At 22.6% G+C, this 25,859-nt stretch overlaps 3 long non-coding RNA genes across 8 annotated transcripts; 2 read left to right on the top strand and 1 right to left on the bottom strand.

Moving 5' to 3' along the window:
* Positions 1 to 2,714: 2,714 nt before the first annotated feature.
* LOC108002414 (uncharacterized) lies at positions 2,715 to 7,846 on the bottom strand. Of its 4 annotated transcripts, XR_009833002.1 has the most exons (5): positions 7,716 to 7,845; positions 4,696 to 4,838; positions 4,252 to 4,555; positions 4,005 to 4,099; positions 3,127 to 3,575 (listed from the first exon to the last, which is right to left on the bottom strand). It is a non-coding gene; the product is annotated as an uncharacterized LOC108002414 (long non-coding RNA). The 4 variants fall into 4 exon arrangements; XR_009833003.1 differs by lacking the exon at positions 4,252 to 4,555 and adding an exon at positions 5,088 to 5,166 and having other exon boundaries at positions 2,715 to 4,099; positions 7,716 to 7,846; XR_009833001.1 differs by having other exon boundaries at positions 2,715 to 4,099.
* Positions 7,847 to 7,916: 70 nt separating this feature from the next.
* LOC108000288 (uncharacterized) lies at positions 7,917 to 17,953 on the top strand. Of its 2 annotated transcripts, XR_009833006.1 has the most exons (5): positions 7,917 to 8,256; positions 10,185 to 10,664; positions 13,097 to 13,439; positions 15,445 to 15,520; positions 17,794 to 17,953. It is a non-coding gene; the product is annotated as an uncharacterized LOC108000288 (long non-coding RNA). The 2 variants fall into 2 exon arrangements; XR_009833005.1 differs by lacking the exon at positions 10,185 to 10,664.
* A 3,333-nt stretch (positions 17,954 to 21,286) lies between these two features.
* Positions 21,287 to 23,000, top strand: LOC133667462 (uncharacterized). Of its 2 annotated transcripts, none has more exons than XR_009833000.1 (2): positions 21,287 to 22,593; positions 22,760 to 23,000. It is a non-coding gene; the product is annotated as an uncharacterized LOC133667462 (long non-coding RNA). The 2 variants fall into 2 exon arrangements; XR_009832999.1 differs by having other exon boundaries at positions 22,660 to 23,000.
* The last annotated feature ends 2,859 nt before the right edge of the window (positions 23,001 to 25,859 follow it).

The raw sequence follows: 25,859 nt of genomic DNA, 5'->3' as shown, positions 1-25,859 counted from the left end.
TACAATAATTAAAAATGAATATGTTGATATAATGAATATCCTATGTTTTCTTAAACATATATCTTTAACATAAATATACAAAACATATGTATATGCAAAAAATGCAAAATAAAAAATGTATTTCTAAAATCCTCTATCCAAACATTGTTTTACATTTCTACATATACAAAAATATATATTTGCATAAATATTATAAATAACAATTGCATTTAAGTAATTAATTTAAAATCATTAACTTAGATCCTAGAAATTGGAAAAAAAAATTTATTTTTTATTCGAAATACCATTACTTAGTACTGAACTCAAAATTAAAGAGAAACAAGGAGAGCATGGGAGGGAGCGAAAAGGGATGGTTACCATTAAGAAGGGTGTACTACCCCTTGCAAGAGCCGAGTCTTACCGCGTTAATTGCAAGTACTTCCCTCGGGGTACCACAACGGGTATACATAGAGTTCTACCCACCTTGCAGGTTTCACCCCATCCAGTAGGGTTTAAGGGTACGCAGAGATGATTCGCGCACCCCTTTTTCCCTTTTCATGCTCACCCGGGTCCTTTCATTCCTCGCCAGTGGTTAAAATATTAGGATTTCCCCGAGGTCTCGTGTGCTCGTGTTAGGGCTATCGGTGCCTCCCTTCCTCTACTCTCCTTATCCAGTGACTCGTCAACAGCTCGACGAGACGCAGTAAGCTCTTGTTCCTTCGATTCGGCTCTCGAAAAGCTCTCTCTTTCACTCCTTGACACCCTCGTTCGAACGACTAAGATCCGAATCAAAGACAAGGCTCTTCTTTCCAATGATTCTGGTCCATCGCGTCTTGATATTTTTGAAATTACCCTAATGCTTTGACAAGTGAAAATGCATATTGATTGATAAGCTTCGATTGAAAACATAGATAAGTTTTTATAATATTACGTATTTAATATATTATTTTTTGTAGCTATTAAGCGAAAAATCTTGATTAATACATTGAATATTGTCTATTCAGATAGATCTTACTGATAGAATAATTATCAATCATTGATTATCAAGTAATTTATATTCGAAAACTTTATATAAATAATAAATATACATTTTTCATAGTAAAGTGTTATCGTTATAAATCTTAATCAATCATAATTATAATTATCTTATGATTATTAATTATTAAATTGATTAATTTCTCTTAATTGTTAATTATCAATTATTTAATAATCAATAATTATTAAGAATTATTAAGAAGATTAATTACTAATTATAATTTTTAGATTAATCAAATCTTTGTCCAATTCTGCTCATACGTAATTAAAAAAAAAATGAGTATTTGAATGAACTAAAAAATCTATCTTCTCATTTTCTTCATTTAAATTTATAATCTAATTTGTAAAAATGATTTACTATTATACTATTTTCTCTATTTAATATAAATAGAGAAAAAATAATATAATAATGAAACACATAATGAGACATGATTGCGTATTGTTATTTTAATTATTTTTCTATAATAAAATTACACATATTTACATTATAATTATAGGATATCTCATATATGGATAAGGTATCCCATCTGTGATCATATAATAATGGGATATATATATGTATAATATAAATATCGTTGTAATTTGTATTTATTCTTATATTTTTTTTGTTGCATTATTTTTCCTTGTTTCTTGTTTTTTAAAATCATTTTTTAAAATCAATAATATTATAATTTTAATATCTAAACAAAAAATAATTATAAAACTAATATCAATATCTTATCTTATTTGTTTCATTATTTCATTCATATGAACATTTAATAAAATCAATTTATGAATAAGACAGAATGCATCTTTTAAAAAATGAAATAGATATATGCAAAAAGAAACTTACTGATATTATACATTATTATAATAAAATAACTGATCTTTCTAATTACAAATTAGACACAAATTAGAATTATAATTTTCTTATTATCCTAAATAAAAGTATTTATATTATAAATATTATTATCTTGAATAATTTTAAATCAGTGAAATTTAAATCAAAAATTAGGATCTTCAGCTTTTTCATTTTGAGTATTTTTTTTTTCTTGTCATAATTCGACAGGAAACAAATCAGATGAGGTAAGACTGGAAAGAAAAAAAAAGGATTACGTGGTGACAGATGCGAAAAACCGGAATGAAGAACATATTAAATTACTTTCATCTCGAGTACTCGTGTTTTCCTTCCGCATATTCTCATCTTATTACACTTGCATACCTTTAATTGCATAGCAAGTCATTTTAAAACGAGCATAATTACTTGATCGTCATTTTTATCGTTATTTATTCGAATCAGTATTTGAATATTGTATTGTATTTTATTATCTCAAAGTCAAATAATTAATATATTGTCAATATTCGATTACATATCTAAAACTTCGATCAGATTGACTACTTTACAGATAATTCATAATATAAATAATATAATATAAATAATATAATATAATATAATTCATAATATAAATAATAGATTGATTTTCTGTATACTTAATTATTGTTGAGTTAAAATATCTTTTTAAAAATTTAAGACACGCATTTTTTTTTCTCTCTGATTCATTGTAGATATTTATACAAATTCATATTTTTATTATTATATAATTATAAAAATGGTAAATAAATATTTTATTCATCTTCTAAAAATTTTTCTAAATATCATAATGAGTATATTTCTTTTTGACACTTTATATATTTTTTTATGATTGGCAGTAGAAAAAAGATTTTATATTTTTTTGTATTTTTATATTTTTCTTTAATTATAAATATAATATTTGTATACGAAACATACATTGAAATATGATGAAAATATAATATATGATGAAATGAGATAAAAATATGTGTTCGTACTTTAATTCTTTATAAAATTTTTCTTATTATTATATAGAATATTAATATATTCATGAAATACTTTTAGAACATTTTGAAAGTCAATTTTATTTCGTTTCATTTAAAAATATAAAAAATTTAAATTGTTTATAATTTAATAAATAAATCTAAATCGATTTTTTTATATATCAATTTTTGTGTTTTTTTTAAATATTTTTAATTTATTAAAAATTTATTAAAAAATTTAGTTATTAAAAATTTATTAATCTCACTTATCATTATATTATGAAAATATTGTTGCAATGATTTTTATAAATTTAACAAATTTATTTTATATATAAATATTATAATAATACAAGAAATAAGATATATTTTCTTAATTGATACACTAACATTTTTTAAATATTTGTATTTACTTTTGTTTTTTAATCTCTAAAATTATTCCTTCATAAGTGTTATATTATCATTTTGCAGACATTCCAAAAAATATCACCATTTTTGACGCAAGATAAATTGAATTATTTGAATTTAAATAACATTTCATTAATTAGAACGAGGTTAAAAATTTTTTTTCATTTACTTTCGAGTTTCACGAACCGTAGAAATTTTTTGTTACACGAGAAATTCATCAAGATACAGAAAAGAAAAACTTATCTCCCTTCTTATTTCTTAAATTAACGAGTTGGCTGGGAGATTAAACGCTTCCAACGATTTTCTCTCGCTAATTCGCCGGTTCAAAGCCCTTTGACCTTTTCCTATAAAATAAACTGCGATAAAATTTATCTAGAAAAGTTAGGAACGCGTAAAGGAGAAAAGCTTTTTAGTCTCTATGTTTAGTTTAAAAAATTTTAAATTTTTTAAAATATATAATGCATCGGACAATGAAATAAATATCTTGTTGTCTTTTTATTTACTAACAATACAGTATAAAATACATATTCCAACCACATGTTCAAATACCGATTTAAATGAAATATAGCAACAAGACAAAGCAATGTATTGGTGATATCTGAATATGACACGAGTATGTTCAGTATATCTAAAGTTTGATTTATACAGCTGTAAATGCGATCTCTATTAAATGTGTATACCACCATGAACTCCCCATGAACTCCGAAGATATATGGTAAATCACTAGAACCCTGCTCCCATGGGATACAAGCTCTAACTAAGTATGTACGTACCAACTTTGGCATTGTACATGGCCATCAAAAGTTTATACATTCCACCAGTTGTATTATGTATTAATGTATTCGTGAAGCATTTTAGAGGATCGATTCTAGAGATGAAAACAAGTATAAGTTATATACGAAAATTTTGATTAATTTTTACTTATTATTTATAAAAAAGACAATATTATTTATAAAAAACAATTTATATTAAAAGTTTATGTTAAATGAAAAATGAATATAAAGTGAAACACTATCTCACCTTATCTAAATAGAAAATAAAAATTTAATCTTAATTTTCTGATTGGATACAATGGATATTCCAGATATTCTTTTGTAAAATAATATATATATATATATATATATATATATATATATATATATATATATATATACATTATGTATATGTGTGTTATTTTGTACTTTTATAATCTGTTTGATTATATATTATTATATAGAGGATAATAAAGAAAATATGGATACTAAATAATTATTTATTTCATTCCTTTTTCTTTCTTCGTTTTATTCATTCGTTTTCATTATTATTGGTGTCACACAAACTTAGTCTTAATAGAAAATTACACACATTTATAATTTTCATCAAATAAATTCATCTTATTTTTTATAATTTTTTAGTACGTATAGTTTATATAATATCATGTAAATTTAAATAATGACAATTAGTATATAGTTTATTCAAACATACCTTAAAGATAATAATATAATAATTTTCTTTCGTTAGGCTTTGCAGTATGGTAATTATGGGTGTATTAATGGTGGTAACTTTTTTTCTCTTATGGATTAACATCTGCATCGATATCAGCAATTACCTGGGATTATACAGATCAACTGGAAAAAAATTCTCTTGTATTTGGAAGTACAAAGAATTATTTAACGAAAAATATTGGTTTTTTTATTTATAGCTATTCTAAAACTATCTAGAATAGAAAATAAAAATATAGTTTATAAATAATTAATAAAAATATGTACAAAATATATATATACAAAAGAATAATTTTGTGACATTTTATATGACAAATTTTATTTTTATCTTTATATGCTATTTTTATATGTCATATGAAAATTTATGTCTATTACCTGTGAAAATTCTGTATAATTTATTTAGTTATATAATAATTAATTCTCATTTTCACCTTAATGCAGATCTTAGTATTATCTATAATTCAAAACAAAATAAATTTTTTTATATTATTTTATTATTATACAAAACGTTAATTGAAATAATTATTATTTATATTAATTTGAATTATTGAGATCATATGATATAATGATATTTGTATTACATTCTATTTATTGTTTACTTTATTCTTTCATTTATACTATTTTTTTTATTTTTTTACAAATAGCAGAATGATCCAAAATCAAATAATGTTCATTTTTCCAAATATTCGATAATAAATAATCAAAAATAATCTTGAATATAGCTATATATCCGGATACTATTGTCTTTATTACATATATAATGTAAGATATAGTTACTATTCGATTATATTATATATACTTTTTGCTGATTTATGTAAATTTTTATATACAAAAATTTCTTATATATATATATATATATATATATATATATATATATATATATATATATTAACAATCTAATTATTACTACATTACAATTATTGATGGATATTCAATCTTCCATTTTTTCTTCAATTATCTTCTCAATTATTTCAACCAATTTCTTTTTTGTTTTTTCAATATGTTCCATGTAAGTAAATAAAAAAAAAAAGTATAATCTTATAACATTTTTGGAAAATCCTATCGAATCCTACAAAACGAGACATTCGTTTTACTTTTTACAAAAATTTTTCAAAGGTAGAAAATGAAGTACCGTTTCTTTGCGAAAAAGAAATATCGGAAAAAGGTATGACAGAAATAATGACAGTTTGGAAGATGGGGATCGGAGGAAAAATGGATGGACAAGCAAAAACTGATGAGAACGAGGCATCAAAGAGTTTGGAGGAAACGAAGGCTGAAAAGGTAAAGAAAGGGAAGGGAAAAAAGATGGCTGAAGAGTAGGTAAAGAGCGCTGTTTTCAAGTGTCTGCTGCTGTTCTGGCCTGTGTTAACACTTTACGCCTCCCTTTTACGTATTATCGCCCCCACTTAAATACTTTTATTCGAATTCGGATAGTCTGATTCATAAAATACAGCCACGACTATACTTTTATGTGCAATATGGCATGTAATATATTCAAGTAAAAAAAGTTTACAAAAGTTTACAATCCGTTGAATATTTTTTGATCATACATCAAATTATTTTCTTGCAAAATTACAAGATTTCATTCTAATAATTTAACTATATTATTATAAAAAAAATAAATATAATATAATAAATATATTTCCATATCTAGGTTATCTATAGCTAGCTATTGGTATATTGAAATTTTTTAACAAAAATAATATTAATATTATATTATCATTTTATAATGCAATAAAAAATATTTTCAATATAAAAGAACAAAATAATAGTAAAATAGAAAAAACTAAGCAAAAATTTTTTTGTTATTCATAGTTTTTAATAGTGAAAAAAATTGTTTTTTAAAAATATTTAAGTTATTGAAATCTTTATATAATAATTTATAGCAACCTTATTTTTTATCACGTAAAAATATTTATAAAAAATAATTTTTTATCATGTAAAAATAATTTTAAACAAAAAAAATTGAAAAATTCTAAATATTAAAAATATTATTTTGCAATTATTTTTAGTTGTTCTATATATTTATTTTAAAATATTAATATATTTCTAAAATAAGTTTAATTAAAAAATATTAAAATTGATGATAATTTAAAAAAATTATTTGTAATTTCGATTTCAATCGACGCAACATTCTTCTGCACTGCGGACATTTCAATGGATTTGTGAAAAAACAAATTCAGCTTACACAATACAGAAGAATCTCAATTTAAAAATCAATGAAATGTAAAAAATTATATACCATTTTTTTTAAATATACATTATATATTTGGAATTCATTCTTTTTTAAATTTTTCTTGAAAATATTATCTGTCATATTTTTAGATTATGCATTTTTCATAAATAGGAAATGAAATATTATACAAAATAAGTACATTGAAATGATGATATGTATTTTAGTAATATTCGTATTTGTATGTATGTATTTTAGTAATATTTGTATTTGTATGTATGTATTTTAGTAATATTCGTATTTGTATGTATGTATTTTAGTAACTCATCTCATCATAAAAAATGAAAGGAAACAACAATGCTTTGTTGATAATGCATCTTTTCATTGTACTATGGCCATGAATTTTTGATCAAAAATAAATAGTAATGCTTGGTCATTCATTTCACTGTATTTATCTGATGTAGTTCTTTGTGGTTACTTTTTATATCCAAAATAAAAAGCACTATTAAAAAAAACTCGCAAGATATTTTAATCATAGAACAACGTAATAGAGATATTCAGTAATTTTAATTTAATTTTCAATGATCCAATAATCTATCTTTGCAATGGTTAATTATATTTAACGATGTATCGATATCGAAGAAAAATATTTTGCATAAAAAGTTGAAAATAATTTTTATGAATATTATATTTTCGAATTTACATATTATTATTTCTTGTTATTTTTCAGAGACTGCATAAATTGAAAATATCAAGTTAATATAATAGAATCGAAATATTAAAAGAATCGATCGTATTATTAAATTGAAAGAAACAGATTGTATACGTACATACATGTTTCGCCAAGCAAACAATGTGTATTCTAAAGAGTTGCTAGGTTGCAGAATACTTCAGACTGCATTCGGTTCCGATGTCCGGGAGTAGTGCAGGAGTGAGAGTATGCTAGATCATGTCGTCTGCGGTGTAGTGAATAGGCTACAGGCGAAATGCCAACTTCGAACTTTGTTTACTCGTCCCACCGCGCAACTTGCATCGTGCTCGATAGAGGGAAGTACAATCTACGAGTGGATACTAGTCTTTCTCTTCCGATGCAACATGTTGCGTATGTAAAGTGCGTTTAAACTAAATGAGCGAATGCTCGTTCTTTATTTTTTTCAATAAATTAATCCATTAGGATCCAATATTGCTTTAATGCAACATTTCATTTGTAATTTTTTTTTAATTAATATAGATTAATTAATAATCATCAAATATCAAATTTTTTAATAGTGCAATTATGAAGTGAGACTCCAACAGTATTTAATATTTTTTCTATAAAGAATTATTAAAAGATTTTTTTGACAACATTTATGTTTATACTTATATATCTTGGTAAGTTATAAATAATCACATGTGTACAAATTATAATATTTATCGTAATATTATATACTATTTATACTCTTAATGAGTTAAATGCAAATAAATTTTTTTTTAATTAAATATTCTTGTTCATTTATTCATTCATTTAAATATATAAATGCATCTTAAAAGATTAACTTTAAACCGATAATGATTCTTTCGAAATATTAATTGATTTTAAACGATGTCTAATATTTAATCATATATCTGTGAGATCATATCTATAAGATTTTGGATTATATTTAAATAAATGGATTTTATTATAGAAAAAATAATAAAAAAATATATATTTCATGTAAATTTATAGAATAGTGCAAATCTATTTTTATCTAATTCAATATATATCAGTTCATATAACATAAATTCAGTATTTTTTTTTTTTATTTGCTATATAGATTGCTATATAGGTTAGGCTAGATAAAAAAGACGATGTTCCTATGTTAATACCAAATCAAGCATAATAAATATTATTTAAATTATAAAATTTTTCTTTAAAAATAATTTTTCGCAAAATATTTTTTATATTTTCATAATCTATTATATTATAAAAATATTTTTTGGCTAATTCTGTATATAGAATGCAATTTATAATACTGAGTCATATACTGTTGTAGAATTGTGGTTTTACCAAAATAAGAATTGTTTTAATTTAAATTTTGCCTGTAATTAATATAAATCATTATTTCACTATCACGAATTATCGCAAAAAGTTGCTATATTTAAAGATTTTTTTACGAAAACCATTCATTCTTTATATAATGATATATTGTACAAGATTCTAAGTAAAAAAACTTTTTTCGTTTCTTTTCTTTTCTTTTTTTATTAAAGAAAATATAATTTGTCTCAGTAAGATTTGATACTGCCAGAAACAAAAAAATTTATATGTAGGATAAAAGCTCTAATGTAAAGCGTAATGTGACTTTACATTCAAGAAGAATAATATTAATATTTAAAAGAACGTATATGTTATGTCGTTAATTAACTGTGTCTGTTTGTAAATGATGATAGGTTAAACCGAGTTTATATATAATAATATCTCATGTTAATTTTCCTCTGTATATCAAAAGTTATCCATTATGTTGCAAGAAAATAAATGAACAAGTTCATTAATTATATTATATCTATCAAATGATTATGTTTGTGTTTATCAGAAAATGTAATATATTTTTGTTTTTTTATATTAAATTAAAAACTTGTTATTTAAATATATATATATAATATATATATAATAAAATTTTTTAGGTTATATTTGTATATTTAATGAATTCGAGAAAGAATAATAATTTTTTTTAATTATTAAATAAATAAAATAGTATAATAGTACAATAGTCATAAGATTAGAATTGGCAATTATAGAGAAAAGAATATTCTGAAAATTCTTTATAAATTTTTTGTAAATTCTTTCTTTCTTAAGTTATAAATATTTTGTAAATATTTTTAAAACTATTATGTACATTATCCAAAATGATGATTAGAATAAAGATTCTAAAAGCATGTATGACTCAAAAACTGAAGTTTGAATTCCAGGAATTACTAGAAATAATTTCGCAACAATAGCAAGGAAATACGATAGTCTGAGGCAACTATATAATCCAAATTATTGATTTCGATCTCTATTTAAATGGAATAATCTCACAAATATATTAGTAGAAGTATCATTAAAGAAAAATAGAAAAATCATTGCATCAATAATATCTCATCGATATATTTCAAATGATATATCTCACTCTTTTATGTTTGCTATTTAAAAATAAAAGTCAATATCTTTATTGAACAAATTGACTTTGATTCTGAATCTTCTGCAAATAAAATATTTGCTTGTAAAATATTTATTATAACTATATAATGTATTAATATTCATTTTTTTCATCGATTATTTTATTTAAATTTATTTTTTTCAGAATTCCGATCTTTTGGATATTTAGATACCGAAATTTGGATTTTGAATTATCACCAGTATTTTGAATATCATATATCATTATATAATATCAAAGATTCTGGCAGAAACTAATATAGCCTATAGACATATAATTGATATATATGGATAGTTGAGCACATCAACATCCTTTAAACATCAGAAATTTAACGATTCGCATTACTGGCTGAATCCCAGCATCTCGAGCGAATTTCGCAATTTACACGTCAAATAAACGCCAAAGAAAAATCTAATTTTCCAGTGTCGCTCTGAAAATCAATCTCGCGACCAAACGAATAGTTTCATTCCCTCTATGTTTAGGAATTCGTTTTGCATTCTTATAAATGTTAAAATACCAGATTTATACAATAGAAATTAAATTTAATAGAATTTAATTTTTGAATGAAATTACAAATACATTTTATACAATTTTAATATAAATTTTATATATTTGAAAAGTAATAAGGTATATAAATTCAAAAACATAATATTCATTAAAATCGTTATTCAAAATATAATAATTTATAGAAATATATGAATACTTTTTTATTTTTGAAATGAAATTTTAAAATAATTGTAATTAAAATGTAATTAAAATTAATGTAATTGTAAAATCGGTTGTTATGAAATAATTTTTTTTCGAAATATCATTATAAAAAAATAAAATAGATTTTCAAATTTTCAATGCATTTTTTAAAAATATAATAGAAAAAAATTTTAAATTATAAAATGTTTAGAATTTATAAAAAAAATGTTTAAGTTTTTATAAAATAAGCAAAATATTTTCAATTTAAAAAATGCTGAAACTTTAGCAATTGATTTCATCTTTTAAAAAAAAAAATTTTTAACATAAAAAAAATTATTTTATATATAGTATAATATTATATTTTATACAAAATTTTTCTTTTAAATCAAAGTTTTTATGTTACATGAATTTTTTTCTGAAATTAAATAATAAAAGTATTTAATATTTTTATGAGTTATTGTATATTTATGATTCATAAATAAATTTATTTAATTTCACATTAATTCATGGAATATCTACTATGTACATAAATTGTATTATCAAAAATAGTAGCAATAGTTCTACAAACAATTTGAAATATTAAAAAATAATTTATTTTTAAAACTTATATTCTTTTTAACTTACAAAAGATTCAAATAAGCCTACTAGTTTTAAAAAATAACAATTGCAAGTTATAACTTTAATTTCTAATAACTAAAATTCATTTGAAAAGTTTAATTTTTGCTAGAAAAATGGCATTAAAACTTTTCTTGTTAGAACTTTTGTGATATTACGATTTTGAAAAATCGATATATATATAGTTTTAAAAATTTCGAAATTATATATACATATTTGAAAGCATAAAAAGATTAAATAAATTTATTTATAAATATGAATTCTATGTATTTTTTATCAAATATTTCAAATGAAGTTTAATTTAAAACAAATACTTATTTCTAAAAAAACATTCATTTCGTAGATTAATTTATTTGAACTTAATAGCAAATAACTATGTTCCAGTTAATATTTCTATATATTTATAATAATTAATAGATAAATCATGTTGTAGAAGCGAACTTACCAACAAGGAGTTATGCCACTTTTATAACTTGTGTTATAATATATACATATTTCCTGCTTAAAATTGTTATGAAAAAAATGCAAACGAACACATAATTTACAAAATTATAAATTCTCAAACAATTAAAGTCAACAGTTTTCAGAAACAATATAAATATATTAATTAACATTTTGAGAAAAACAGTTTTTTATTTATTTTCTTTAATAATAATCAATCTTTTTGATTTTTATTGTAAGTATTATTTATATAAAAATAATTTTCATTATAATATTTTTGATATTATAAGAATATAACTAATAACTAAATTTTTTAAAAGATTTTTAAAATTGCAAATTTATGTTGGTTTGAAAATTATTGAATAATTTATTATAATATCTTTAAAAAAATTGATAAAAAGAAATGTTCATTGTTTCAATTTTTCAAATTTCATTTTTTGAGTCATTATTTATATATATACTTTTTAAAATATTCTCTTTCTTTTTGAAATTTTTAAAATAATTTAATCTAATAATGAATTTGGATCCACTGATGACAAATATTTCTTTATATTATGATAAATTTTTATAAATCTTAATAATATTTAATATTAAGATTAATCTTTGCTTTTTCCTTTGCTTTTAAAAATTTTTTTTATAAATTCTAAATATATTATAATTCAAAATTTTTCGCTATTTTTAAAAAAATATATGCTTAAAAATCTATTTTACATTGAAATAATTGCAAAATTATTAATAATCAAAAGTTTAAAAAATGTGCTTGCAATTATAATATATAAAAATATTATGATGTTTCCATAAATATTTGTGATTATAAATTTTATGATTGAAAAAAAAAGGATAAGATTTTTATATTGCTTTTAATATAATATATGCATCATAATGAAACTTCACAAAATCTAAATTAAAATACATCAATTATTTAGGAAATGAGGTATTTTAAAAATTTTTAATATATTTTCTCGATTTCGTTTGCTTCATTAGTTTGTGAAAAACGAATAAGAAATATATAAATAATTTATAAGTAAATATGATTTATAAATAAAATAATATATTCGTATTTTGCTTCAAGATGCATGTTCTTAAATTTCTTAAAGTATATATTCAAAAACTAAAATTTTCTAATTCCCTATAATTGATAATTTTAAGATTGATAATTAATTGAAATAATAAATAGATGTAATTATAAATATACTTATAACAATAATAATTCACAAAATGAATTTGTACTATTTTTAAAATTGAAAACAGCTTTAATTGATAGATATTATTTTCAGAAAAATTCGAAAAAAAAAATTAATCCTGTAATTTTCCAGATATATTGTATATATCTTTCGATATGATTTATCGATTGCACTGATGTCGAGAAGTTTTCGGTATTTATGGCGATTATACAAGCCTATGCTGCAGAGAACAGAGAAGAACCAATTAATTGTTCGCGGCCGAATTGTTCCAAAATTCGAAGGAAGGTCACCTATTAGTTATCTTGAAATCCCATATCGGCTAGACTCGCAAATAACAAACAACATGAGCAATCTTGCAACTAAGTGTATGACGGTAAAGAAAATTTTGATCGTTGTTTTCTCCCTTCGTCGAGGGATCTGCAAGAAAATCAAAAATAATGGCTATTAATTTACGTGTAATTAATGGAACTCTCATGTAGGTATATTATACACTCCATAATTTATTTGATATTTGTTAATTTTAAACATGCTTTTATTTTAATTTGATTTTATTAATGTATGAATTTGTTATAATATAATAGTTCTAAAACAGATATTAATCGAAATAAAGAGTTTATTTTTTTTTTTTTTAAATTTTACTCCAAATTATATACAATAATACAAGAGCCCAATTAATAATCGCAAGATTAAGATTAAATCAATATATATTAATTATTTAAAGAGAATATGTTAATAGAGAATATTCTGAGAAATGTTTGCAGTCTTTTTTTTTTTGATTTCACTTTCTTCATTGATCGCAAAAAAATGTGAAAAAAAAATATTTTTTTAAGTAAGATAAAATAAAATGTTTGTAATATATATTATAAGAATTTTGTCGTATTTTGATTTTCATTAATAAAATATTGATATCGAAATATACTTGGATAGTAGATAAAGGTAGTTATACAATTATTGGTCCAGAATAATATTAATTTTTAGAGGTATATGTGTACTTTAAAAGCTAAATTTCATAGAATTGATTGATAAATCAATTATTTATTATTATTGATTATTTAATAATAATTATATATTATTCTGAATAGTATACTGAATAGTATTCAATATTTGTTATTTGTATATAGAATTTTTTTAAGGTTGAAAAAAATTTGTTCTTGTAATAAAAACATTTTTATCTTATAAATTCTATTCAAACTTTTACTTTTAAGAATCAATTTTTTTATTTTATTTTTCTTTTATGTTACAATGAAACTATCATAAGAATTTTTTTTAAAAATGTTTCATTATCTATTATATAAAATTATATAAATTATATTATATTATATAAATAGAACTTCCATAACTGTTTAAAATTTTTTTTAAATAATTGTAATAATTTTAATATCTTTTTCATAAAATTTAACTTTCTTTTTTTTTTAATATTTAAATCAATATATTATAATATTAAAATCAATATATTTTTGAAAAAATAAAAGCATTTTTAATATTATGATAAATAATAACATTATGATAAATAATTTTGACTTCAGTTAATATTTTAATTACATTTAATTACATTTCCCTTTTCTGCTAAGATTGGATCTTTAGAGTATTAAAATCTAAAAAATTTCCAAAATTTGATTTTTCAATTGTGATATGTTCGAACTTTTGTAAATATTATATTTTTAAAAATTTGAAAATTTTTCATTTCATTTTTTTTTTTTTTTAAATCTTAACAAACAATCTATCTCATTTTTACAGAATATATTCATGAATCATCTTTGAAAAATCAGAGATAAAAATTAGAGATAAAAAAAAAGTTGATATAAAAATATCGATTGAAACTTATTTATTAAATTATAAGCAAATTTGAATTAGATAAAATAAGATGCAGACAACAATGATAATGACAGAGATAGAATTGGCTCACTCATTAAACTTCAGTAGTTTATAACTAAATAAATAAGTTCTAACATTTTGTATATCAACTTTTGGCCTTTTTTTTTTGGCCTTTAGAATTGATTTTTCAAAAATGATTTATAAATATATTAATACTCTGTACATATAATAATAGAATATTTATGCAATTATGCAAAATTTGAGTATAGAAAAATCTACAGAATGATATATAAAAAGACATGTTCAAAATATAATATGTATTGTGATATTTGAAGAAAACAATTTATAACATTATTTAAACTTCATTTTTCATGTTGATAAAAATTTGATTTTGCATAAGCATTTGCAGTTCAAATATTTTATTTTTAGAATAAATCTATTGGCTTATATTATGTAATTTATCGATTTTTAAAAAATTAAGATAAATTAATATTAAAATTATTGAAACATAACATGTCCTTAAAATATAAATAAAATAATTAATTATTTTCAATATTGTTATCATATTATAATATTCATTTATTTTATTTTAAAACGTATTATTAAATAATTTATAATTTTTTTTGGACAAGAATGTATATAGATTTTCTATTCTATTTTTCCAGGTATTCTTAATTATTCTTTTTGTTTGTCGTCAACTTCGTTGATAGTGTCAAAAGGAATTTTAATCTCTTAACAATGGTATGTCGTTCAATAAACCAGATTTAAAAATTAAAAATGCAAAAAAAGGAAAAAAATTTTGTATTGTGAAATATTATAATAATAACAAAATGTATTGATTATATTTTTATATTTATATTATAATCTAATATAATTTAAAAAATATGTAATATTTTTATGACTATAAAAATATAATTATAGATAATGTTAAAATCAAATTATATTATTGATCACTATATATTATATATCTAATATTATCATTGATTTTATTATTAATATTTCATGATATAAGAAATATTTAGATTCTCTTCTAACAATTTTTAAGTTTCTGTTCATTGATCAATATACGTTTCATTCTGATTGAAATTAAAACTTTTTTCATACTGTTTATAATTTAATTTTTATAAATTTAATACTATTGTAGTATCTTTAAATTATTTAAAATTAATTTTAAAAACAAATAAATTTAATTCTTTATATAAAAAATTTATAAATATTTTAGTGATTATCCGATTGTTTATCCGAACAGATTTATCTTCCAATTAGTTCAAATAATCGACTTTTCACTGTACGTTGTAAATAGTTTCGTATGGTCGTTTTATTCAAGCGACAGTAAGCAAAGAAATCGATTGAATTTACGAGCCAAAAAATAGCAGTCTGTTCGCTTTGAATAAAGAATTATTCGCTTCATTTTTCATATGGTAAATAAACACAATGTAATAGGCAATAGAGATATAAAAACATGGCTCCCTAATGCAAAATTATTTAATCGTTTAATTTGTTATTAATAACTTGTGTTATTAATAACTGATGCAAAATTTATTTTGTAATTTGCAAATATTATGTGAAATTAAACAAAAAATAAAAAAACAATATAAAAAGTATATACAGTATAAAAATATTATTTCATTTCTGTGAGATTTTTAAAAATAATAAAACTCAATTCACTTTTTCATCAAAATTGAGATATGTAGTCTTTTATATATATCCAGATGAATTTGAATATATTGTAGATTATTTATAACATAATTTAAAAAGAGAAATAAGAAAGCAAACTATATTTCTTAAATTACATCATGATTTTTTATAGTTGAACAAGATTTAAATTATTGCTGTAAAAATGAAAGATTTTATCATTTGATTACAGATTAAATGCCTAAAGTATCATTTGTTATTTTATATTCAGAATTCATAGAAGCTCAAACATTTATTTTTTTATTTAATTAAAGTGCAATAAATGTGAAAAATGATTGTGTCCTATTTTTCATTTTTTATTAATTTCTTATTAATTATGTTAAATTCTGAAAATAGATTAAGCTTTTTATATTATTTACTGTAGTAGTGACATAAATTATAATTTAAAAAAAAATGACTTTGAATAGTTTTAAATTTCGTATGTATTCGAATTGCTATGAGAATACATAATGCAAGAAATAAAACATTATGTTAAAATACTAAATAAAAAGTTGAAAATTTACAGAACTTAATTATTAAAAACTATTAACTATTAATTATTAAAAAGTACGATTATCAACGATTATTCATTTTATTAATAAACTGATTGCATATTTGTTATTATTTCAGCGAATATTTAATATATTATATGATAATATTAATAAAAAATATAAGTTTTGAATTTTTAGTAAATCTGTTACATATTATGTTATATAAAATAATATAATTACAATACATTTTTTTATATATTATATATTGTAATACTAAAATTAAAAATTATTTATTTAAAATACATATTATTATTTGAAATATTTATTGTCATAACAATATTTATATAAAAAACTAAGATATATAATTTATATAATTATATAATCTAAAATATAATTTCTTTTTATAATTTTTATAATTATTATTTCGAAAAGAAGTTTATAATATACTTGTATTATTTTGAGAAAATTATTAATTTTTTGCCATCTCTAATTCCAGAAAATCAACAGATCTAATTCTATGTAATCGATTACGATAAAATTTTTAATTGTAAATTTAAACATTTTCTTTCATTTTAAAAAGTTTCGTTTTAATATATTTGAAATATTTTCTATAATTATTATATTTGAAAAAGTTTAAACTATTTTTATATTTTTACCAAAAGTTAAAGAAATATTAATTAAAAATTTATTTCTAATTATCCATCAAATATATGAAAAATCCATTTTCTCTAATTGTGTAATTCTCTAATTCTATTTATTATTTTTAAATTCAAATTTTCCTTCTTTCTTTTAAAAAGAAACTTTCACTATCTCTTTAAAATGTTGTTTATTTCTTCATATCTGTTCCAGGATATCGACATAAAACTTTTTATGATTCGCATAAAGGAAACATCGATTCGATTCATCGTTTCTGAATGGCATGAATTTATCCGTCGAACGGATAAAAATAAAGAGTCGAGCTTTATACGAAGAGACAAAGATTTAAAAATATATCGTGGAAACAAGAAAATAGGAAAGAAAAGAGAGAAAGCAAAAAGAGAAAAAAAGAGGAAAACAGATTGTTGTCGTCAGTCGGTCAGAACTAGCTCGTAAGAAGCCATCCCCCAGGAGCTTTCCGGTGTCAGACGCTTCCTGTGTTCCTATCTGACTCTATATACCTATCGATCCTCGGTCTGCACCCTCCTCTTTGTGCCATCCGACTGTCGTCCCTCTCTATTCGCCGCCCTTTCGACCTCTTCTTTCCTCCAGAGCCTGGAGATCTACAGGGTGTTAATATAGTATTCATCGAACATTTTTGGAAAATCGATTTTAGAAATCAAAAGAAATGCGAAAAATTAAGTTGTATATAAAAATATTGATTTCAAGGTCGATATTTGATAAAATAACATTTATTTAAAAAATAAAAATAATAATTTTATAAAAAATAAAAGTACAAACATTATTTGCCAAATTATATTACATTGATCAAATTGAAATTATATGATTATATATATTATATGAAATATGTATTTTTGTTATATTTTTCAGTCATGAATTTGAAATAGTAATCTTGCATTATACGTGTGAATATTTCAATATAATTTTTATAAAATTGTATTTAATGCATTCTTTCTTTTTATACACGAACGAAATTTTCTATATTAAATAGCTAAGTGAATCTTAATATTTATAATTATTTTTATATAGAAAATGATTAGGTACTTCAAAATTAACAACAATAGATTATCCAAAAATCATTTCTGTAGAATGATATTGTCTAATTGATTTTTTATTTGAAATGTATTTATTATTTAAATTATCTAAATACTTGTATATTTAATAAACATAAAACAAAGATTATGAGTTAATAATTTTTTTTAATATAATTTGCTAATTATATTGTATAATAATAATAAAAAATAATATTGAAATGATCATATAAATTTATATAAATTTGAAAGTATAAAATGTTATTTCTATATTATATTAATAATTCTATATTATAGAAATGAAGAGAATGAATTAAAACGAAGAGAAAATAGATTTTTGAAATAAATAAATAAAAATGAATATGAATGACACAAAATTTTGGAGAATAAACTTTGTTTCAAAATAATATTTCAAATAAATATTTTATAGAAATACTGTTTTGAAATGAATACTTCATTGAAATATAAAAAAGTAATATTTCAATAGATTTTTAATTTCAATTTCATTTTATAATATGATATAATATATTAAAGTCACTTTTATTGTATATAATTTAATTTTTCGCAAAATTTATATTAATATTAATATAATAATATTTGTCCATAATTTAATTATTAAACAAAATAATATTTACAAAATAATAATTTAAATAAGTAAAATCATATTTTTAAACAGTATTTGCTTATAAAAACGTTGAAACTTATCTATTAAATTATGAACAATTTAAATTCGCCTTAAATGAAGTGACACGAAGATAGAGCGAGGCGGTTTTATCTTTATCTTGCTTCGTCTAACGCGAACTACTTTCAACTTGATAAATAATCGATCTTTTTGTACAGCAATTTTTGCATCTTGTTTTGACCTCTACATCGATTCTCGAAGGATAATCTATTCTGAATATATTAACACCCTGTATATCATATTCGTACCCCTTTACACACGAGGTGTCCTCGGTCGTAGTTCGCGCCATAACGCTCAGGGTAATTTACCTTGCATATTTATACGCACGTCTCATCGAGAAAAGTGCCTCCGTTAAATGCTCCTCTTCTCTCTTTTCGTTTCTCTTCTTTCCTCCTCTATTCTCCTCTATTCTCTTCCCAGACCGTTTTCTCTCTCTTTTAGCTCGGGGTTAACCGCGTTTAATAGATTCTCACTACCTTCGATCTTTCTAGCGTGCATTTCAAGAATGATGAATAGGAAATTCTCTTTGATTTTTAATAGCGAACAAAGTTGCTTTCTATAATATTAATTGAGATATTAAAATTATTGAATTTGAATCGAGAAATTCAGGTTTCAGTTTTACTTTAGTATTTTTGTTGATTTTATAATGTTTTCAGTGAATAATGTTTCTTATTACAAAAAAATAATTCTGGATGAAAAAATTCGGATTAGATTTTAAATAGATTAGAGAAAATTGTTATTCTTAATTTGCTCATTTTGAAATGCTGATAAATTTATAAATATGTTAAATTTATAATATAAATATAATAATTATTATTAAAACTATAATTTACATTTTTATATTTCTACTTTTTTTATTTATATAATATATTAAAATATACATATATTATTAAATATATATACATATAGTGTAGTATACTTATATGTATACTTATATTCCTATTGAATCAAATGATTAATTTTTAAATGAAAGATTTTTTAAAGATTTTTTTAAATAAAATAAATGATAATATAATGAGGCTAATATAAAATATATATATATATATATATATATATATATATATATATATATATATATATATATTACTGTAAAAGTAGAAAAAAAGTCATTAAAAGAAATTATATTTGAAACTGATTTATATTTATTTGATTAACAATAGAAAAGTAAAAATATTATAATTGATATAAATAATATAAATAATATGTATATAATACATGTATATAGTACAGATAATTAAAATTTCAGAAAATGTATATAGTTATTTAAATACATGCTTAAAAGAAAATTAAAAAATTAAAAAAATTTTAAAAAAAGTTTTTCTAAAGCAATATTAAAAAAACTAATTAAATTATGTAAAAATTAATTTTACAGAAACTTCTATTTTTTGTAAAATCTTAAAGATTAAAAAAAATTATTATTTAAAAATAATTATTCAATTTTAATTTTTTCATTCCAATTTTCGAATATCTTTGAAAAAAACTTTTCTCTTTCGTCTTTTAAATTGACTCATTTTTCTTGCAGCTTATGCAATATAATTTTTCAATCGGAAGTATTTCGTCTTCCTCAAAGAGAATTCAACGTGAAATAGGATTGCCTCAAGCGTTTCTCGACAATGGCATTTTTGGGGTTCCTTTTTTCATTTTTACAGTTATAATCAAAAGAAATTGATCAGTTTTTTAAAATTAATCTTCTTGTATTTTATAAGATCTAATTTCTTAACAGTGAAATTTTTTTCAATTAAATATTCATTAAAATGATTCAATTTTTTATTAAAATTAATTAACTACAAATAGATGTAATTTACATTTCCACCTATAAATTTAAATTTGCATCTTATTAATATTAATATTAATATTATTATGTATATTATAATATTATTAATAATTAATATTAATTTTGGAATTTTTTAATATCAATTATAAATTTTCATATACGTATTTAACATGTTTTATATAACGATTATTTCTTCCGTCTAATTGTAAAATACACGAATAAAAATTATATTCGATATTCAAATATATTTTTTGTATCTTGATATAACAATATATACGATTTATTCTGCATATATTTTTCAATAATATATTATTGTCATTGCTCGGTGCTTAATGGATTAAAATGCCTAATGGATTTATATTAAGATTATTAAAACATAATATTTTCAAGCCGGGTCGAGGTCAAAATTGTTCGGGTTAGATCGGATCGAATCGGGCTTCTCCGAAGTATCTCACGACGCATGAACGAGATTTCGAGAATCCGAATCATATATCGAGCCGAATTTTGTTGAATTCAATCATGAATTTAAAGTGTTTAGAAACTGAGTGAAAGCTAAATAAAGAGATCTCGGAAATTCAGTGTCTTAAATCTCGAGATATTTTCGAAAATCCGATTCGATCCAATTTGAATCGAACAATTCTGATTCTACTATTCGAAACTTTTTCATGACATGTTGACAATTCATTTATTAATTCTATAGTAGTTTTACTACTTAAGCATTGCGATTTCGTTTCAATAATTAACATACAATTAGTTTAACATAACAATTAGTTTTCGATATCGTTTACAAATTGCTTGAAATTAGTTCAATCAGGAAAGTTGCAGTTAACCTCTTTTATTTTTAAAACATTCTATTATGAATATATATATAATATATATAATATAACCAGAATATGAGAATTGCAAATTTAATTCTATTTTTATTACTGTGACAAGTGTCTGTTTACATTATTGCAAATAGAAATAATGCACAATTTAGATTGATGAAATATTATTATAATTTGGATAATTCTAGTATAGAGATTCTACTATATCATATATTTTTACTAAAATTATTTTCTTCAATAGATATTATTTGTAAAATGATTTAATATGATGAAATCATTTAAAAAGATTTAGAATAGTTATCTATATAGTTACCTTATATAATTATCTTAATATGAATATTATATATTAAAACCGTAAAATTTATTCAGTGACGATTAGAATGCAAGGAGACAAGCAACGGTTGAATGTATAAGCAGGCTGAGACAAGGGCTAGAATGACGGATTTCGTTAAATAATTAATTCGTTAAATGATTAATCACCATCCGACCAGCCAAACCGTCTGACTTAACCTGTCTAATTCCATTATGAATTATTCATCGCGTCGATATAACTTTCGAGTTAACTTCGATCGTAACGGAAGACGCTCCATGTGCCCTATAAAATAACGTTTCCACGCTTTTCTGCGAAATTTACATGTTAAAATTGGAATCTGTTACATTTACTCGATTAAATCGAAGGTTAGCAAAAATCAATTTACAATCTATGGTATCGTGTAATCGTGTTTGTGATGATTTCTTTTCCAGAGATGATCGATTTTTCTCGATAAACTCATTTTCTATTGAAAAAAAAAGGTGATACGCTCTGTACGATTTCTCACGAGTCCAATTTATTTTTCCTATTTAGCGCCATCCGATGGAAATCTGTTCTGAGGAAAACGCAATTACAGATTGTAAATAGATCCTTGACATCGTGAAATGTTTTGACATGGAAGGTTCTCTGAAAACTAAAGATTCTTTTAATTTGAAGAAAATCAGAAATAATATTTAATAATTATTTTATACATAATAAAATATATAAGTAATCAATTTTTTTATGATAATTTTTGTAATTTCATTGCCAATTTATTAAAGATTATTCAAAATTAAATTGTATTTTTTATTTGTAATAAAAATAAGAAGAAAAAAAATTATTTCAAATAAAATAAAAAATAAATTTATTTGAAATAATAATATTTACAAATTTTAAAATCTTATTTGAGAAACAAATTATTTTTCAAATGATTAAATACTTAATTTCAAATAATTTAAAAAAATTTTTTTCTAATATTTTTTATATTAATTTTTTATAACAATTTAGCAGAAAAATATATGAAATATACATGATAAATAATATTTAATATTAAGAAAAATTGAAAACTGCGATTAATTAAAATTTATAAATTATTTTAGAGATTGTTAATAAAATAAAAAAATATATAACATAATTTTGTATACTAAAATAATATAAATAATTATAAAAATATATATTATTTTTTAGATATTACATTAATTTTAAAAAAAAAATCATTGTAATCGAACTAAAAAATTGTTCATAGGTTTGAAAATATTAATATAATTTTTATAATTATTAGGATATTTATTATAATTTTATTATAATATTTATTATAATAATAATAATAATAATTTTTTATGCATATTTATTTGATTGTTTCTTTTATCATTTTGTACTATAAGTCATGAATCATTCCTTTTTATTATTCTATACATGCACACATTCTCAACAAAGACTAAATAGGTTTTTAAATGAATATATAATGATACGAAAAATTGGGAATCGATCGAAAATTTCGTTTACTTCTTACCTTAGACACAAACCTCTAGTGACCATCCTGATACCGACGAGAATACATTGAGCCATGGCCTACCATGTACGTTAAACCGAGAGAATCAAAGCTTTAACTCCCTCGTTATTAGTGATGGCTTCGATCGTTTTATTTTTGTTCATCCTATAAGTATTAACATTATGCGCTAAATAAATAAGAAACAACTAATTGTAAGTTAATTCTATGTATCTCTAGCGAAATATTTCTAAATTATTCCAATCTGCGTTATCAAATGCAAACAATTTGTTTCGTAACTTATATACTTATCATAAACCGATGAGTCAACAACAATGAATCGGCAAATAAACGAAAATATTTAAAATGATTAGGTAAATTAAATTGTACAAGAATTAAATGTATGAATATATATATAATAAAATATTAAATATTCAAATTTATAAAAAGATAATAAAAAACTTTTAAACATTAAATTCTTATATGTAACTGTTAACGAATTAATTATATTCGACGATTACATCATTAATTTATTTCAATACTCTTGATCGTTAATCAACATTCCGTTATTTACAAATCTATAGATTCCTGACAAGAGATTGTTTACATAGAATTAACAATTTGATCAATAATCATTTTATAATAGAATAAATCTCTTCTATAATATGTTTTGAATTAAATATAACATTTTTATTATAAATAATAATATATATAAAAATTAAAAAATAAATTCAAATCGTTTTCATTAATGTGTCATCATATTATTTTGATAACAAAAGTAATACCATAAATATTTATATAATCAATTTTCAAATTCATTATTTAAAATAAGTTCTATCTTTCATCCAATCAAAATATTCAAAACGATTTGTTCATTCCATGACACGTTCGAAGAGACTCAAATCTTTTGCTACGCACCACCGATTCACCCACTATCGAGGAAAGGGTGCCTGCAGGGGTGGTGACGGGTTTGGAGATGCGCGCGCAGCTTACCCCCTCTGTCGGCCCCCGTGTAACACGTAATCGAACTGGGAGCGCCGCGGTTCGTTGTCAGCTCCGTCATCCGCGAACGACAGGGCCGAATCGTTGATGAAACGACTAAACGAAATATCTTTAATAAATTGGCGAGTCTCTCGAAACGAACGTATAACCGTGCCCAAGTGAAATATCGTTCGAATTCATCCAATTGTAGCTCCCATCGAACCTTCGTCGCTCGGTGAATCAAAAAAGGAATCTCGCTTTGGTTGCTGCCGGATATAGTGACATATCGGTGGTGGTGCATGAGTGCGCGTTGGGTGGAGGTACTTGCGGAGTGAAGGGAGTTTCGTACTTTTCTCTCATGGTGGCTGGACGTCAATTATACTCAGGAAGGAATGTCTTATATTGCAAAGAACGATCTCGAAACGAAAGTGGTCGAAATATCCGTATCATTTCGATTTTAACGTGATTAACAAACGCATCCAATCTTTCTGAACGGACAATCATCAAAGAGTTGATTGATAAACGTTTCGCGGAGTCGAGAGAGCGGATCGTGGAACTCGTGCACTCGTGAGGAGTCGACCTAAGTGTAATTCGTAGTGGTTCGATGGAGTTGCAATGGCGCCGAGCGCGACTCCGTCGAGGAGTGACTTGGTTTCGAGTAGAGTAGCCGGTGGTGGTCGAGCCATTCACGTGAGCCTACCCCATGTTACTAGAACCGCCACCTCGTGATCGAACTGCCGATACTATTCCTCCGTACTCGTACGAATTCTCTTCTTTCTTGTTTCTTGGTGAATCGGCCGCCCATCATGAAAAGGATCCGCAAGAGGCAGCCGCAGAAGATCAGGGGCCGGTCGCGCGAGTGACAGTGCGTGCATGTGCGACAATCGTGTGGTGGTGGCAAATTTCCAGGTGATTTCTCGATTTCTCGATATATATCGAGATCGATCGTGCCCCTTATTCTCGTCGAAGGGACAATTATTCCCTTCGACGATCCGTTCACGACAGCGATCACGCCACCGATCGCGCCATGCCGTGGATAACGCGATACGACGCGATACGACGCTTCGTCACGGATTGATCGTGACGAAAATTAAGGACAAAAGAGAGAGAAAAGAGTGGACAAAAAGAAAAAGCGGAAGGGAAGGCTGGTGGAAAAGGAAGAAGGAAATAGTGGAGAAGGAGGGA

The sequence above is a fragment of the Apis cerana genome, linkage group LG16 (genome assembly GCF_029169275.1).
Source record: "Apis cerana isolate GH-2021 linkage group LG16, AcerK_1.0, whole genome shotgun sequence".
Classification (NCBI taxonomy): domain Eukaryota; kingdom Metazoa; phylum Arthropoda; class Insecta; order Hymenoptera; family Apidae; genus Apis; species Apis cerana.
The sequence above is the reverse complement of the archived record's forward strand: the minus strand, read 5'-3'. Positions and strand labels throughout refer to the sequence as shown.